A 13316-nucleotide genomic window follows, 5' to 3' on the forward strand; every position below is an offset into this window, starting at 1 on the left:
GACTCGAACCCAGGACCCGGGGATCATGACCTGAGGCTGAAAGCAGCCACTCAACCGCTGAGCCACCCAGGCGTCCCACCGAGGGGGCTTTTAAATCCAAGTGATGCCTGGAGGCACTCGGGGGGCTCAGCGGTTGGGCGTCTGCCTTTGGCCCAGGGCGTGATCCTGAGTCACGGGATCGAGTCCCACATCGGGCTCCCTGCATGGAGCCTGCTTCTCCTTCTCCCTCTGGCTGTGTCTCTGCCTCTCTTTCTCTCTCTGTGTCTCTCGCTAATAAATAAATAAATAATCTTAAAAAAATAAAAAAATAATAATAAATCCAAGTGATACCTGGAGGCACCCGTGGGGCTTAGCGGTTGAGCGTCTGCCTTTTGCTCAGGTCATGACCCCGGGGTCCTGGGTTTGAGTCTCACATCTCCTTCTGCCTCTCTCTGTGTGTCTCATGAATAAATAAATAAAATCTTTTTTTAAAGATTTTATTTATTTATTAGAGATGGGGGGAGAGAGAGAAAGAGAGAGAGAGAGAGGCAGGGGGAGAAGCAGGCTGCATGCTGGGAGCCCAACGTGGGACTCGATCCCGGGTCTCCAGGATCAGGCTCTGGGCTGAAGGCGACGCTAAACCGCTGAGCCACCGGGGCTGCCCAATAAATAAAATCTTTAAAAAAAAAAAAAAAAAAAAAAAAAAAACTAAATCAAAGTGATGCCCAGTTGGTAGAGAACCTTGGGAAGCCACAGGACCATGGGAAGAAGATGAAGTAGTGGTCTCGCTGCTCGGATACTACCTTTATTCGCTGAACGCTGCTGTTCTCGTGGGGCCCGACCTGTTTCCCTTCCCTCCTCATCCGGGCCGTGCTCGCGCGGCCCAGCACACGCTGCAGTTCTGTGGTTTCCCTCCCTCGTCTTCACCCGCATCCAGGGAGCTGGGCCGGAAACCCAGTCCTTTGTCTCGGGGCAGACACGAGCTGGAGTGAGCGCGCGGGCCGCCCCGGATGCCACGGGCCGCCGGCGAACCCCAAGGCAGATGGAGGGGCTCGCGGGGCGCCCGTGATGCTGGGGCGGCCGCTGAGCTCGGGGGACACAGATGTGATCCGGGTGCCTTCCCCGCGTCCTCGCGGTCCCCCGGGCTTTCCCGTCTCCCCGTTCCTTCGCCGCCGCCGGACCTGGGGTCAGGGCGGTCTGGACGGGGCTCTGCAGGGACGGCTGTGCTGCCCCGGGGCGGCTGCCGCGACAGGCCCTCCGCGTGGACGCCTTCTCCCTCGTGCCAGGCACCTCGTGGGGGTCCCGCCGCCCGGTCGCCCAACCACCGAAGAGAATTTTCTGGACTGCTTGCTAAGAATTCCCTGTCAGACCTACTGATTCTGGATCTCAGGGGGTGGGATCCAGCCTTTTGCATTTTTAGCAAATCCCCAGAGAATTCGGAGGCCTAGGAAAGCCGGAAAATCCAGATTCCAGATGCTCAAGGCGGTCGCAGGCCCCGTTCCTCAGGGGCCCCTCTGGCCACCCCCCAGGCTCACGTCAAGGCCAACTGTTTGCGGCTGCGCCTCGAGTGGAGGAAGGCCCCAGAGCCTCCCTTCCAGCCACGCCGCGGGGCCTCTCCTTCCAGCTGCGCAGCCCCCCCACCGCCCCCAGGCCTGCACCCTCGCAGGGACCCCTCTTTCCCCGGGGCAGACCCCAACCCCCCGGGAAGGGAGCCTCTGAGAAGCTGTGCCAGGGCTCGACCTTAGCACCGTGTTCCGGGGACGGATGCCTGCAGCTGACTCCCCTGCCTGTCCTCTGGTCCCCGCCTGTCCCCGGCCGCGGCTGGCTGCGTGACCCGGGACCCAGCGCCAGACAGCGCAGAGCTCGGGTTGGAGAGGAGCCCCTTCCTGCTCCCGCCCCCTCCGAGGGGTTCTCATCTGCTACTTAAGGCCGCAGGGCAGGCGTGGGGCTCGGGGAGTCCCTGCGGGGTGCACTTGGCACCTGCAGCCCCTCGGCGGAGCCTGCGGGACATCGCACCTCCCTGCGTCCGGCCCCCAGGGGAGGCGAGGGGCCAAGCCCGGCCAGGGGCACACGGAGCCCTGGTGCTCGCCCCTCAGGGATCAAATCACGAGGGATCCGGGGTGGCGCCCTGGGAGCACTGTACCCCGAGCCCTGGGAGCACTGTGCCCCGAGCACCGCGGCGCCACCGCCCCGGCCCAGGCCCGGCTCCCGGAGGCCCTGAGTGCGGCCCGGTGCTCGAGGGGACCGGGACGCTGCTCGCTCTCCCGACCCGGAGGCCGGGGCCCGAGGCCGGGAGCAAATACAAAAGGAGGGAAACCCCTACGGAACGTTCACTGAGGCTGAGTTACTCTGTGCCATTTTTCCTGTTAGATGTTATCTTTTTTTTCTGACTTTATTTTTTTATTTATTTTAAGGAGGGCAGTTGTTCCGACGAGCACAGGGTGTTGTATGTAAGTGACAAATCACTAAATTTTTAAAGAATTTATTTTTTTAGAGCAGTTTTTGGTTCGCAGCAAAACCAGGGAAGGTGCAGGGATCTGCCCCAGGCCCTCGGTCCCTCGCCGGCCAGGGCTGGAATTCCTTGCAGAGGATGACGCTACCCGCAGGTCGTCATCACCCAGGGACCACCCAGGGGCCACCCTTTACCCGAGAACTCACTCCGGGTGGTGGCTTCTGTGCGTCTGGGCAAGTGCAACGGGCACGTGGCCAGCACGACAGGGTCGTCCAGGGTGATTTCCCTGCCTGAGAAATCCTCCGGGCTCCATCTAGTCCCCCTACCTCCCTGCATTTTGTCTTCTTTTTTTTTAAAGTGTCTTATTTGATGGGGGCGGGGGGCGGTGGGAAAAGGGCATAAAGTGTGTGCAGATTGGCTTCGTGGGGGCGGGTGTTGCTATGATCTCTGAGACAGGGCGGGGGGGGGTGGGGGTGGCCCTGCAGGGGAGAACCAGGGTGTCCCCGCCTGGGGGAATCACCCAGGAGGAGGCCGGGTCAGGAGGGAGGGGAGCAGGGGCCTGGGCAGCTCGGCGCGCAGGTGTGGCCATTCCTTCCTTCACTCAGCAAGCACAGGTGAGCACCCAGGAGGCTCACCCAGCTAGTAGAGGTGAGCACCCAGGAGGCTCACCCAGCTAGTACAGGTGAGCACCCAGGAGGCTCACCCAGCAAGCACAGGTGAGCACCCAGGAGGCTCACCCAGCAAGCACAGGTGAGCACCCAGGAGGCTCACTCAGCAAGCACAGGTGAGCACCCAGGAGGCTCACTCAGCAAGCACAGGTGAGCACCCAGGAGGCTCACTCAGCTAGTACAGGTGAGCACCCAGGAGGTGCAGGGGCTGGTGGGAGATCCCAAGGCCAGGGAGACCCAGGCCCTGCCCTCCAGAGGTCCAAGACGAGATACAGGCGAGTAACCTGGTGGAAGGATAGCGCTGCCAACGGCAGGGCCCTGGGGGTGCCCAGAGGCAGGGGGACCCTTCGGCTGGGGCCCCAGCTGCTCGGCAGGCTGGCACCCAGGAGGGCTCCAGCAAACGGGGTGGGCAGTGGGTGAGCCAGCCAGGGAGGCCCGGGACAGGAGGGGGAGCCGCGACTGCAGGGTGTGGGGCCTGGCAGAGGGAGGGGGCAGTGGCTGACCGGTGCGTAGGTGGGGACACTACTGGGGCCACGGCGGGGACCCTGAAAGCTGCAGGGGTGATGAACCAGGGAAGAGCAGAGTGTGGATGTGGGACTGGGATTCTGGTCAAAGGCCGCTGGGCATCCCAGGTGGTGTCTCAGGGCCGTGCTCTAGAAACATCCAAGCTGCGAGGCGGGGGCCTGAGCGCAGACAGGAAGCCAGGGAGGCAATTGCTGAAGCAGTGGGGACGCGACGGCACCCCGTGCGGGGACACTCAAGACGAGGAGCCAGCCTGCCGACCCGGTGCCGGAATGACACCACACGGGGACGGGCTGGTCTGGGGGCTCGTGGACAGCGGGAGCTCAGTCTTGCTTGACAGCAGGTGACCAAAGTCCAACCAGACCAGGGGCGCCCGGGGGGCTCAGCGGTGGAGCGTCCAAGTCCTGACTTCGGCCCAGGTCGTGATCTCGGGGTCGTGAGATTGAGCCCCGCGTCAGGCTCCGCACTCAGTGGAGCCCTTGGGGGTCTCCCTCCCTCCCTCCCGCCCCCTGCTCATGCTGACACGTGAACAAATCGGAAAAAAAAAAAAGAAGATGCATCTGATCAAGCGCGAGTGGCCCAAACGCGGCGCCGCCTTGACTCCTCAGTCCCGGCGCGGGGCCCCCGAGCAGCGCCCCGGAGCCCTCCTGGGCACAGGTGCAGGACGAGCAGGCAGCCAGGCCCAGCCCGCACCGCGACCGGCCCGCGAGTACTCACGGGCCCTCCGGGGCTCTGAGCGCCCGGGGCTGCGGATCCCAGCCAACGCCCGAACCGGGCACCTGGCGGAGGCCCGGCCCCCTCGGCCCCCTCGGCCCCCTGGGCCCCCTCGCCGCCCCAAGTCGCACACTTGAATTCCTGGGGGCGCTCCGGGCCAGGGCACGGCTAGGCAACTGTGACCCCGGGGGCCCGGGCCGCGTTTGGGACACACGTCCTGTGTGACTCTCTACGCACGTGTGTGTCTGCGCCACCTGTCACCTGGACAGTTGTCATCGGCTTCGTTGCCGCCTCTCTCCTGTCCCCAAACACCATCTGCTTTGCTCCCTGGTGTGTGACGCCGCCCTGGCCCTTATCTTCTCTCCAAAGTCCCCCGGGGGCTGCACCTGAGTCCCAGCTTCTCCTCTTGAAGCCTCCCCACCCCTCCTCACCCCTTCTTGCCCCTCCTCGCCCCTGCCCGCCCCTCCGCACCCCTTCTCACCCCTCCTCCCTCTCCTCACCCTGCCCGCCCCTGCCTGCCCCTCCTCACCCCTTCTTGCCCCTCCTCGCCCTTCTTGGCCCCTTCTCACCCCTCCTCGCCCCTGCCTGCCCCTCCTCACCCCTGCCTGCCCCTCTTCGCCCCTGCCCGCCCTTCCTCGCCCCTCCTCACCCCTGCACGCCCCCGCCTGCCCCTCCTTGCCCCTGCCCTCCCCTCCTCACCCCCCCATCCCTTCTTGCCCCTCCTCACCCCTGCCAGCCCCTCCTCACCCCCCTTGCCCCTCCTCACCCCTCCTCACCCCCCCATCGCCCCTCCTCACCCCTGCCGGCCCCTCCTCGCCCCCCTTGCTCCTGCCTGCCCCTCCTCACCCCCTTGCCCCTCCTCACCCCTCCTCACCCCCCCTCGCCCCTCCTTACCCCCTCCTCGCCCCTCCTCACCCTCAGCCCCGAACGTGCTCCCGCTGCGGGGTGCGGACGGGCCTGCCCTGCAAGGCCGGGATTCCCCAGGGCCCGGCGCTCAGCAAGGGAGTCATAGGTGCGTGGAGGCCTTTCAATTCAATTTATTTCAGTCCAGTGCAACTCAAAGCCGTTCAGCTTAATTCACGTCCGCGTATTGGAGGAGCCGGGGCCCGGGCTGGGCACCAGCTCCCAAGCGCAGGCCTCCCCGCGCACCGGGGAGGAGGTGACGGGCCCTCACGGGGCTCCCGCGCGGCCCCGCTCACCTCTGACCGCTTCCCCGACAGGACACTGCAAGCCGCTAAAGGACGTGTCGCGGCCACCGTGTCCCCGGGCCCGTGAGCTCCGATCACCCGGAGCCGCGCGCCTCCTGACCTTCGTCACCGGCTATGTCGCGGGGGAAGAGCAAGCTGAGCTGAATGAATCTACCGCGGGGGCCCCACTCCCCCGCCTACCTGCCGCCGGGGGGGCCACTTCACCAGGACATCGCCACCCGGCAGCGACGCACAGCAGCAGCTGCTGTGCATAAGCCACAAAGCCCTGGTCCCACGCCAGCCCCAGCGGTGACTTCTCGGCGGGAGTCGGTGCGGGATCCAGCTGCGTGGTCGGGTGCGGTCCTAGGTGTCACAAATAGCAAACGGGGCGGCAAGGTGGCCAGTCTCCGGGACCCGCACGGCGGCGGGCGCTCCTGCAGCAGCCGGGGCGAGTGCGCGGCCCGGGCACCCGGACGCCGGGAGAGGCCGAAGCTGCAGGGGAGGTCAGATGGCAGCGTCAGCGCGTCTCCTTCCTCCTGCGCCTGAAACAACAAACGGAGACAGAGACCTCCTGAGGGGCTTCGGGACAGCCCTGGAATCACGGCCCGACCCCAGAGCAGAGGCGAGGGGGCCGTGCACCTGCACCTGCACCTGCACCTGCACCTGCACCCGCCTTCCCACCGGAGACGCTTCCGGCTCCTTCAGCGCCAATGATTTCAGAGGATGAGAGACCCCGAGAAGCCCTCCCCGCGGCCACCCGCCCCCGCCACGAAGCAGACGGGAGACCTAGACCTGGGGCTCCCGTGAGTCCCCAGAGGGAGGCTCCCCGCTGCGCCTCCCTCCTGGGGTTTAGTGAGACTTGCGTGCGTTCGGCCAGACCCCGGCGTAAACAGAAATAAGACACTTGGCCACGCTCCACGAGGAAAGCGGAAAAAGCCAGGCGGCCCGGTGCGGAGAGAGCGGGGGTCCGCTCTGCAAGGGACCCAGCTCCAGGGGAGCCCCACTCATCCCTCCATTCACTCAGCAACATAGTGCGAAGCGCCCGCGACGTGCCAGGCCCCGGGCCGGAGCGAGACGCGGTCCTCGAGCTCCTGGAGGGTGCGCGGCGGGGGGGGCGGGAGGCGGGCGCCGTGGAGCCCCCAGAGCTCACTGCGGGTGCCTGAGGGGCGGGGGGGCCAAGAGGTGACCTGCACTCCGAGGTCCAAGGACTAGGTAAGATCCCACCTGCCCCGAGCCGACAGTGCTCCTGCCTCGGCCCCGCTGCTCCTGCTCGGAGGGCCCGACCTGACTCGGCACCCGGGCTCCGGCTGGGGGACACCCTGTGCCTGTGCTCCTCAGAGATGCTTGGAGGGTCCCCAAAGACTGAGGGAACCTTTCAGGTTAAGAGAAACCGAGGAGACGTGACGACTGAATGTAACCGGGGATTTTGGACGGGCCGGCGAGGCAGGGCGGGGACTGTCCCTGGGAGCCCGCGGGACACGGCCCATCGCCCGGGCCTGGAAGACCTGGGGTCGTGCTCCCCCTCCTGACTCGGATAATGGCCCTTTGCCTCCGTGCAGGAATGTGCTCCGAGTCGGGACTTCATCCCCCGCGAGCTCAGGACCAAGGGGCACGTCTGCCACCCGCTCGCCAACAGGGCAAAGTGTGCGTGTGCGTGTGCGCGTGTGCAGGAGGCAAAGTGCCAGGTAATGGCCGGGGTGAGGGGTAAGGGTACAGGGGGTTTGTACTATTTTGCAACTTTTTTTGTACGTCTCAAAGGACATCGGAATGCAAGGCTGCCCCCGAAGCTGGGTGCTCAGCGCAGGCCCCCTGGCAGCGCCGGGGCTGGGAGGCCACCCGGCGCGGGGCGCGGGGAACAAGGTCAAGGCAGGGACTAGCGGGAGCGCGGGCTGGACGGCCAGGCTGCGGCACACGGAGGACCTGGGCTCCCCCCAGGCTGCGGGGACCTGCCGCTTGGTGTCACGCACGGGAGGGGACGGGAGCGGGGGCCAGGCCGGCCTCCGATGGGCCAGCCGGGCGCAGGGGCTCCGGGCAGGGACGGCACCGGGACAGGAAGCGCCGAGCGAGGAAGTGGTCTCGGGAGGAAGGGACCGAGCCCGCGTCGCTGGAGGGGCCCGCGGACACGGGTGGCCCCGGAGAGGCGGGCGCGGCGGCAGGGCGGTGGGCGGGCTCCTGGAGGCACCCCGCGGCCACCTGCGCCTCGGCCCCCTACGTCCCGGTGTACAGGGCCGAGAACCTCTCATAGGGCGGGGGGCCTGGCGGCGGCACGAGGGACACCAGAAGATGCTCAGAAGGGCCCCTGGATGGGTCGTGGGGGTGCTCAAAGGGCCAGCGGCCACCACTGTGTCCCCACCATCGCTGCTCCGGCTGCCCTCTGGGCACCCAGCAAGCGGGCAGGAGCAGCAGGAAGGGCAGGTGCACCGCCCCATTTCCGCGCCAGCCAAGGCAGAGGGCCAGGGCCTGGCTAACCGTCACGGCCTGTGCTGCAGAGGCCACCCTGCCGTCCAGCTAGTTGGGGGCTTCCCAGAGGCCGGCGGGGCACATCGGCTCATCACTCTGCACCGGGTGGTGCCTCCAGGTGGACCCCAGGCTCTCCGGGGCACGCGCAGCATTAAAATGCAGCTTCCCGGGCTGAGCCGGAGGCAGCAGCTCCAGGACGGTGCCCTGAACACCCCGCTTTAAGCAAGCCTGCCCCGTGCCCGCATCCGCGAACGCCGCCCAGGAGCACGACACCATGGGAGAAACATCTTGGGGGAGACAACAAAGGGCCATTATTCCCATCCTTGGTCATAAATAATCATTTTTGACCCTTACGTCACGATTTTAAGTGGCTAGATTTTTTTCCCCTCCCCTTAATAAAGACAGTATTCCCTTTAAAAAAAAAAAAAATGATGGGAGTATTTCAGAAAAAATAAATCCAGGTCGGTCGAAGTGGTTATTAGGACTTTTTACTTTAGCCTGGATAAACGATGACCGTCTATAAAGGAAGGAGGGACGGGCCCCTTCCAAGACACGAAGGGCTGTCAGGAGGGAGCCAGGAGACCTTGTCCTAAGATGATCTGGACAGCGGGACCGGGGCACAGGCCACGAGGCTGACTGGGGCTGACGAGGGCATCGCCGGTCCAAGGATGGGAGTGGGGCCCGGCCCAGGGGACGTGTCCACGGAGCGGGTTACGGAGGACAGTGCTGCGCGGGGCAAAAAGCTGGACCGGGTAACCCGTGAGAGCCTGTACGACTCTAATCATGCACGAGGCTCCGTTAAGTGCAGAAAATAATGAGAGGACCACACCTTTTAAAGAGAATTTCACAGTTCTGGGGCGGGGGTGGCGGGGGGGGGGGCGGTTATTAATGATGCATTTTAGTTGGCTGACACACGAACATTACTTTCCGGGGAAAACAAACTTACTTCTAATGAGTGAAAATTAGGGTTACTCGGGACCAGGCACTGGGATATGCTTTTTCACATGCAGGATCTTTAAAAAAAAATTCAACGCCACACCTGACGTGTAATGAGGGCTTTATAAATATCCATTGGATGTTAGGAACTAAGAACCTGTCACTGTTAGCCCATTTTACAGAAGAGAAGGGGGATGAGACCAGTGGAAAGTGGCTCGTCTAAGGTTATCCAGCCGCTAAGTGAGCCTGGAGTCCAACGAGAGTGGAGCCCAGTAGCTAGTAGCCGTCATGCTGCACGATGCCTGGGCCAACTATTGGGTTGTTCACCTGGTGTGTGTGTGTGTGTGTGTGTGTGTGTGTGTGTGTGTGTGTGTGGACGCGATGGAGGCAGAGCAGAGGTGTGGCTGGCTTTGTCCTGACACCGTTTCTCCTCTTGGGAAGGAAGATGAATCTACAGAACCAGCGCCCTGACGCACAGGGGGTCTTTTACAGCAGTCATCGTCTTTCTACTGACACGATCATTCAGAAGACGTAAGAGCCCGAACTCTTTCTTTGACATCTTAGCAAAAGCAGTATTTTTCACTTTAATTTGATGTTTCAGTCTTGGGGTGGGGGGTGGAGCACAGGCATGGGCTGCATTGTCCAGAGCAGGCTTCACTTTTCTAGCAACGCCCCGGGGCGGCCCCGGTGGAACCTCCGCTGCTGCGCCAGCTGTCAGCAGCAGGGGGCAGCACAGTACACCACGCGGGCAGGTAGCCTGGCCACGCTGGGCATCAAGGTTGACCTTTACAAGGGTTTCCTATTATTTGGAGAATTCTAGAAGAAGAGTACTACTGATTTAAAACCAGGAGATTCAAAACACAGAAGCACGTAATTACTCCCTTATTACAAACTCAGTAATTAGAAAAAAAGATCTTAACACAGCTGGTCTCTTGAAACACTTCAAAGGGGGCTCGCACTTCTAGTTTTCTTGGGTCTCTTTCCTCACGGTGATCTTGTAACGGCTGGTGGGCACCTTTAGTGCACCTAGGACAGCTGAGTTGTCTCAACTTTGTATAATTTGCTACGTTATACAAAAAAAAATTTAAAAAATATTTAAGGTTGCAATTCACTCCCGGTTTGGAAACCGACTTCATTTTGAAGCTACAGCTGTGATTTCTCTATCGTTTCACCCCCTTTTCTAGAACTCACCTACGAGATTTCAAATGAGCCAGTTACAGCAGCTCTCGGGCACTTGCTTGCCTGTTTCCTGAGTTACTGTTTTGGTAAATGCTTCCTGTTGGAGCCACTTCGGCCTCTTACTCTCTAGAATCCGTAAGTCGCAGTCGTCTGCCAATGAGCCTGGAAGTCTTGTGCAGGTGGGCACAGGTGACGCCAAGACTTGGCCACAGTAACTCAACCTATTTTCTCCTGGGTTTTCAGGGAATGGTGACCAGGCTCCCATCTGGAAAACTTGAGGGAGGCAAGCGGATCATGTAAAGGTTCTGGACGCAGGCATGTCTGCGTTCCCATCTCCGCTGTGTCACTTAATAGCTGAGTGGCTTTTAGTCAGTTATTTGTGTATTCCAGTTCCTCATCCTTTATAAAATGAGGATATACCTACTTCACTGTATGGCTGGGACTGTAAATCGTATTTATTAAAACGTTTAGCATGTGTCGGGTACTGTTTCAAGACTTGGTGATCTGGTAAATATAACTCTTGCTGTCATGAAGCTTCTGTTTCAAGTGGGGGTGACAATGGAAGAGGGAGGTAATTTCTGATAGCGGTGAGGGCACAGAGACCATAATAAATGGTGGTGTGATGCAGATGCTGGGGTAGATGCCTTGGACGAGGGGAGTGGGCTGGGGAAGGCTGACAGGCAAGGATCACATGTGGGCTGGGGCCTGTAGAGGGAAGCGGGGGAGGACCAGATCACCTGGGAATGACCGTGGTCTCCATGTTCACACAGCTGTGACTGGAGGCCAGTCAAGGGGCAGGACTGCACTCACTGGGTCACTGTGGGCCCAGGGACTGGGAGCCAAAGTGTGGGGCAGGAGCAGCAGCACTCAACATAGTGCCTGGCACAAACCCAGCTGCAGATGGAGTTTATGGATTTAAAAAAGTGACACATGGGAAGCTGGGGTTCCTTTAAGGAAAAATACTCTCGAGGATTTTCCATCAATAATCTTAATTTTCTCTGAATATGTAAAGTGGTAGTACATCCAAGTTTTAAAAACTGGCTCATTTTATGAGCTACAGCAAAGCTGTCCATAACCACCGTGATTATTATGCTCACTGTAGGAGGTTCAGATAAACTTAACTCTGGTTTCTTCCATTATAAAATAGACGTGTATCATAAACATTTTGAAAAAGAAAAAAAAAAACCTGCCACTCTTATCACAAAAACTGCTTTAGCATTTTATATGTATACTGCTCTTCAGACTTTGAGTGTTTCAAGCATTGTGGACAAGAAATTAAAATACTGGTTCTTATTGTCCTAATATTTTTTGATTTCTCATTTTTTTCCTTCAGCAAAGACTAAAAACATTACATAGCTACAAACACTGTATCTCCAAAGTTTTTTGGAGATCTCCATACTTTTTCTATGAAGAACACATGAATTCAGCTCTACTGCTTACAACACAATCTTGAAAAGGAAATTCTAGGTACTGCCCTCATCAAGACAGATGAGCAAGTTAAAACAAAGACACCTCTCTGCTTGTCTAAAAATGTTTAAAAGGTCAAGATATGCAGTCAGTACAATTATGGGAACCCAAACTCTCAATACACGTGAGTATGGGGAGAAGGGGGGGATTTATGACCAGCACCTGAAAAGTCTACTAGCTGACAAACAGCACAAGTAAAAGTCATCTTATGTCGTCTTTATCCTAAAACAAGACTTTGTTACTTGAAATGTCAGAATTTTAAATGCAGAGAATGTGTTTGGCTTTTTCTTCCCTACAAATTCCAGGGGGGAAATTAAGATCAATGTTGTACTTCTTTTTTTGCTTAGTACTTCTGATTCACTTTGTGCTTCTCACCTTTAGGACCTAGTAATAGTATGCAGTGCCACTTTAGGAAACATTCTGTACTGTGTACAAATACTTCCGAGACCAGCTTTAATTGGGGGATATGTAAATATAAAAAGGTGCATTTTACAAGACAGCAGACCAGTTTAGGCGGTAGGTTAGACCTATGGAAATAACAAGGAAAAGAGGTGCTCTGGAGTTTACCAAACTGGAAAAACTGAGATTTCCAGATACTCATAGAGCAAGAACAAACATTTCTCAAAGGCACACAAGAATGTTAGGGATTAATCAGGCCCACTTTCATTAAGCAGTCCTGAAAGAGAACATCCTTATTGGACAGTCACCAAATAAAACCTGCAGAAGAAAGCTGTCATAAATAACTCGATTAAAATACACCACTAGAAATCACATTCCCAGGCTGAAAGCACTAGAAACTAACATAGCAAACCCAAGACCTCCTGCAATTAATTAGGAAATACAAAAAACTATTTGGAACCAGAGGTATTTTGCCTACAGTGAGTGAGTTCAGATGTCTTTCAAGCTCTGAAATTGTTAGATTTTGAAATTGAGAGAATTGCAATCTAATTTATTAATTCATAGCAGAACTAAAATTAGTAAGAATTTATTAAATACTTATGGGCAAATGACTGTACTTGGACTTTTTCAGATTTCATACTGGACAAATGGGAGCCGTGTTACTGGAAAAGTGGCAAGAAGTTAGGTTGGGGAGATCGGAGGGAAATAAACATCTGAGGCTTGTTTTTTCGGGGTTACAATAGAAAGTTTAAGTGAAAACCAATCGCACACAGGTGGTTCCAATGACACCAGGAAACTAAGGGAGGACTGAGGTAATCAACAGCGGATGAAGCTCTCCAGAGCCACTACAGAGAGGACAATGAGCCTGGGGTGTCAGTTGGTGTTAGTGGAGACATGAAAAGAAGGCAAGAGCATCGTCACAGAAGCTAAGGGGAACTCTGAAGGGGACTGATGGTCAATGGGTTAAACGCGCAAGTCAAGGCCAGAGCACAGCAGACTGGCAAGTAGGGAACCATGAGACCCTGAGAGCAGGTTTTTGGGACAGAAGCTAAATTGAAAGCCTAATGAAAATTTACAAGACTGACAGCCTAACGAAGAAAAAGAGGCCAATAGCGTCTAATACTTTGTCAGAGAAAACAACAAAACAGGAATGCAGTTAGAGGGGCAAGAGAAAAGAGAATCCTGCACAAGACTTAAGACAGGAGGGTTTCCATACAGTTGCACACAAAAGGAAGAAACTCAGAGATGATGAGGATGCTGGGAAAGGAGGTGCATATGTGGAGACCCAGTCTCAAGATCTGGAAGACAGAATCTGATAGATAGGACAATGAAGGAGGCCCAGGCATAGCTCTG

Source organism: Canis lupus, chromosome 35 (genome assembly GCF_011100685.1).
Source record: "Canis lupus familiaris isolate Mischka breed German Shepherd chromosome 35, alternate assembly UU_Cfam_GSD_1.0, whole genome shotgun sequence".
In the NCBI taxonomy this organism is placed as follows: Eukaryota; Metazoa; Chordata; class Mammalia; order Carnivora; family Canidae; genus Canis; species Canis lupus.